The sequence below is a fragment of the Chaetura pelagica genome, unplaced genomic scaffold, assembly GCF_000747805.2.
Source record: "Chaetura pelagica isolate M959 unplaced genomic scaffold, ChaPel_1.0 scaffold93, whole genome shotgun sequence".
NCBI classification, from domain to species: Eukaryota; Metazoa; Chordata; class Aves; order Apodiformes; family Apodidae; genus Chaetura; species Chaetura pelagica.
This window is the reverse complement of record NW_009952800.1, coordinates 12,423-17,746: the sequence shown is the minus strand read 5'-3', so window position 1 is coordinate 17,746 and position 5,324 is coordinate 12,423.

The window sequence follows — 5,324 nt, the reverse complement described above, 5'->3', positions numbered from 1 at the left end:
AGCCCAGGGTGCTGCTGGGAGCAGGAGGAGCCACCAAGACTGGGAGGGTGCTGGGTTGAGGCTTGACTGGCTGATTTCAAGAGGAGCTGCAGGAAGGTTTGGCAGCTGCTGTGCATGCCCAGGCTGTGGGATCCGGGGCTGGAGCCCTTCTCCCTGCTCTGCCAGCCCTGCAGTGCTCCCTGCCCCTCTGTGCTGTGCTCCTGCCCGGACAAAGCCCAACTGTCTGCACTTGTTTGTGGGGTCTGATGATGCTGGGGAGGGGGAGGGGGGGGTTAAGCAAGGCAATGATGAAATCCTTCCTTGTTCCCACTGTCAGGAAGATGGGAGCAGCTGCAGGAGGCAGGACGGGCCGGGATCCCAGCCTTCACAGGAATAAAATATTCCATCCCAACAGTCTTGCCTGCTGGCAGTTTGTGTGGGTGACAGAGGGCAAAGAAATGAAGGATCACATCCAGTACTGAGTGTCTTGATGGGGGAAAACCCTTGCTTGGAGGTGCCCCTGGGGTCTGGCTTGAGAACAGCCTGAGGGTCAGGGCGGTCCTTGGATCCCTTTCCCTCTGCAAGTGGCTGACATTGGGATGGAATCCAGAATGAGGGGGTGGTGGGGACAGTGTAGCCCTCCTGTGGCAGTGCTGCAGGAGTAAGGAAGCCCACCAGGACCTGGCTGCCTGGGGATGGTCACTAGTGAAGCTGCTTGGGATGGCAGAGCGAGGTGCCCGGGTGTGGGGCGAACGATGGGCCAGCAGCCTGGGCTCACCAGCTCCCTGTGTGTGGCCTGTGCCTGTCCCCAGAGCAGGGGCACTTAGCAGCCTCTCCCCATGGGATGCTCTGAGCCCAACAATCAGTGGGGCAGCCCTTGCCAGGGGAAGGTGGCACCAGCCTTCCAGCTCGTGGGGCGAGTGGTGCTGCTGGCCCCTGGCCTGCAGCTCTGAGCTTGGGCTCACGTGTCAGCTGCTGAGTCAGCCCTTGCTCTTCTGGGATAGTGAGGAAAACACCACGTGCTGGGGGAGCTGCAGCCTTTGGCACCCAGTTCTGTACAGAATCAGCTGTTGGGGGCCCTGCTTACACGAGCCCAAAACTGGACAGAAACAAAACAGGGAGGGTGACGACATGTTTTCATCTCCAAACCCTTCCCAAGCCAGTTGCTGCTTGGGTTTGGTTTGCAAAAAACAACTGGGAGTCCCCATGCAGGGCAGGGCTGGGAGGTTTTGGTGGGCAACAAGCAGCCCTGGGCTGGCCTTGAAGGGGCTGTGGGGTGAGGCAGGTACTGGTGCAGTAGCGGGGCTGCTGGCCCACTTGGGGGGCACAGAACCATCTCTGGGCCCCTCTCCCCTCCCCTTGGGGTCCTGCCCTGCTCACAGGGTCCCTCCCAGCAGGGACCCTGAGGCAAGCAGGGCTTGTTTGGCAGCAGATCCTCAGTGATGGGGAGACACCCAGTTAGCTGCAGCAGGGCTGGAGAGCTGGTCCCACTGAGAGTGCTGAGGAGCAGGGAAATGATTTGCCTTTTTTCTGTGCTTTGCTGGGGCTGAGGAAGGAATATTGGGTGTCTTCTCTGCTCTGCATCCCCCCAGGACTGTGATCCTGGGGCCTCACATGCTGGATGGAGATGGGGAAGGGTCGTGTCACCCTTGCATAGGCTGGGTCCCCACTATGACCAGCTCCCTGGGGACTGCTGACTGAAATCCTTGCCATGGCACCAACATCCCACTGCTGCTGGGTGCTGCCCACCAAAATCCTTGCCATGGGTCCCCATGCAGGGCAGGGCTGGGAGGTTTTGGTGGGCAACAAGCAGCCCTGGGCTGGCCTTGAAGGGGCTGTGGGGTGAGGCAGGTACTGGTGCAGTAGCGGGGCTGCTGGCCCACTTGGGGGGCACAGAACCATCTCTGGGCCCCTCTCCCCTCCCCTTGGGGTCCTGCCCTGCTCACAGGGTCCCTCCCAGCAGGGACCCTGAGGCAAGCAGGGCTTGTTTGGCAGCAGATCCTCAGTGATGGGGAGACACCCAGTTAGCTGCAGCAGGGCTGGAGAGCTGGTCCCACTGAGAGTGCTGAGGAGCAGGGAAATGATTTGCCTTTTTTCTGTGCTTTGCTGGGGCTGAGGAAGGAATATTGGGTGTCTTCTCTGCTCTGCATCCCCCCAGGACTGTGATCCTGGGGCCTCACATGCTGGATGGAGATGGGGAAGGGTCGTGTCACCCTTGCATAGGCTGGGTCCCCACTATGACCAGCTCCCTGGGGACTGCTGACTGAAATCCTTGCCATGGCACCAACATCCCACTGCTGCTGGGTGCTGCCCACCAAAATCCTTGCCATGGCACCAACATCCCACTGCTGCTGGGTGCTGCCCACCAAAATCCTTGCCATGGCACCAACATCCCACTGCTGCTGGGTGCTGCCTGCCATGTTGTGCCTCCAGTGCAGCTGCATGGCAGGGTTTGTCCTGCTCCAGCAGCTCAGCAGCATCTGGGGCTCTAGAAATGGAAGAGAATTCTCTGCATTGTGCTATAACCAAGAGATGCAGCAGGGGAACCTTTGGAGAACCCAAAGGCATCAAACCCAGCCCTACTCTTAACAGCCTCAAAGAGCTCCAGGCTGTGTCCAGAGTGTGGTGGCAGTGGGATCTGCCTGGCACAGCCTCCCCTGGCACGCTGGTGAATTGGGAAAATCGATGATCCCTGCGTAAGGAATCCTGCCTGCCAGCCCAGCTCTGCTTTCCAAAACCCCTCTGGCCTCTTTTCTCTGGGTTGTTTGGTTTGGTTTTTTGTTGGTTTTTTTTTTTCCTTCCCTTCAGCTGAGCAAACGTGGAAAATGTTGACATCTTGGATGCAATCAAACCTGCTGGCAAAACGGGGTTTCATGGCAGCGGCCGAGAGCCTGGGCTGCCCTCTCTGCTGGGATCATCTGCAAGCTGTGCCTGGATGGGTTCCCGGGATGCTGGGATGATGCTGGGCCAGCTCCCAGCCCAGCAAGCCAGGACGGGCTTGGTGGGACAACCAGGAGGCAACTTCCAGCCTGAGGCTGATTCTTGGCTCCCTCTGCGTGCGCTCCCAAGCGTCCCGCGTTTTTGCCTGCTTGGATCATGTGTTTCCTCACCTCTCCTTCCCCAAGATGAGGAGTGATTTACAGGGCTCCAGAAAACACAGCTTGGCTGCTGAGGAAGGGGAAAATAAGATTAAAAAACAAGCCCAAAGCCAATCTGCTTGCTATTTCCATCGCCCAGCCTCCTTCCCACCAAGGGGGGGGTGGCCCCAGTACCCACCAGCCCTGAGCCTTCTGCAAGGAGCAAAGCCCTTTTGGGATGTGCCCACCTGGAGCCATGTTCTCTAGGAAGCTTCTCCGTGGGTTGGGATCCACCCAGGGTGTTTGCTTGGGATCATTTTGGCCCTCCAAGGAGTCCCTGGTGGCCTGAGCAGCACCTCTCCCCACAGAGCTCCCCCTTCCCCAGCTGCCTGAAGGGGCCCCTTGTGCTGCTGGGACCCAAACAAGGCAGCAATTGTCTCTGTGTGCCTGGGCAGTGGGGGCTTCTGTGGGGGTACAACTGGCTGTGGCCCACCCTGCACTGAGCTGCTCCACAGGGCCTGGGGGGGGCTGCTGTGGGGCCATGGGAATTGAAGCTGGGGAGGTGATTCCTGCTTTTAAAGCCATAGGGGTGCGGGAATAAATGTCCAGCTGTGGGCATGGGAGGAGGGTTAAGAGCTGGGCTGCCTGGGGGGGCATCCCGTGGGCTATCCCAAGCACTATGATGGGATCTGGAACCACTGTGGGGCAAAGTGGGGAGTGGGGACCAGGAAAAGCTGATGCCCAGGAAGGTGACACTGGGGCATCTTCTCCAAGCTGCTGTTTTCCAACCTCACCCGACTGTTTTTCCCTCTCAACATCCTGGCCAGCAGCACAACAGGGTTTCTGGCTGCTGTGGTGTGGCACTAATGGAGGATAAAGGGGTGGTTTGTGGGGTTCCCAGCCCATCCAAGGGAGGTTCCCCACCCAAGGCAGCCTCACACTGGTGCTGGTGCTGGATGAGCCCCAGGAGGGGGTGAGGATCTGTGCCAGCCCTCGCTGGGGATGGATGGGGATGGATGGGGAGATGAACAGAGCAGCCACTGTTGGGGCAGCTCAAGCCCTGAGCTCCCCCTCGACCTTTCTGGAGGTGAAGGGGATGCCCTGCCATCCCACTCCCTGGAAAGCTGAGCAGTCTCCCCCACCATCTCCTCTCCACAGCTGAAAACCAAACCCCAGTTTTCATGGAAAGGCACTGGGGATAAATCCTTCTTGTGATCCTGTTGGGTCCCGTGATATTACAAGCCAAGAGAAATGTCCTCATTATTTCCAGAATATTGAAGTCTAATAAATCCCGTTCCTGCCTTACAGGATTTATTTCTCCCTTCATTGCTAGGAGACTCAGTCCCGTGTAATCCTATTGCTGCTCCAGGAGGTGGGAAGCAGCTTTCCAAAGCACAGACCTGGCAGGGCTGCAGGCAGGTGCTGTGGGCAGGAGGAGACAGCCCCATCCAGAGCTACTGGTGTACCCAGGGACAGCTCCAGTCCCACCAGTGACCCAGTGCCACCCCCTTTCCTGGGATGTCCCAGAGCTGTGCTGCAGCATGGCTTCACCAAAACACATCCTGTTGGGGCATGGCTGGACCAATGGGGTGTTAATGAACAATTAATTAAGATGGCATGGCACAGCACACCCTCCTGCCCTGAACCCTCCCCATTTGGGGTCCTCCCACACTTTCCTATGCCAAGACCCAGCAGGAAAAGCCACCCCAGTGCAGAGCTGGCCATGCCTGGCTCACCCAGGGACTCCCAAAGACAATGATGGACACATGGATATGGCTGGAAATTTCACCACCAAAGGTGGTTTTTTTTTTCCATAGCAACCGTTGCTGGGGCAACCTGCATCCTGAGCAGCATCCATCCATCCATCCATCCATCCATCCATCCATCCATCCATCCATCCCCAAACATCCCAAGCCAGAGTGCGTGGCACCACTGGGGTCCTCCCTGTACCCACACCAGCAGCAGCACTGGGACATTCCAGCTGCACCCCCACGGTTCTGAGCATCCCCATAACGCTCCGTGTTGATCCCGTAGGCATTTTGTTTTCTGGGAGGTGGGAGAAGCCAAAGGGAAACCTGTCGGTGCCTGTTGCCCCCCAGGGTCCTGTTGGAAGCAGGGAAGGTAGGGGGGGGATGTAGCTCTGGGTGCTCAGCAGGTTTTGGCTCCAACGCGTGGAAATGGCTGGGATCAAACCAAACAAACACACCTGGCCTTGGTGGGATGGGCTGCGGGGCCGGGAGAGGGACCAGGGAGCTGGGCCAGCAGGAC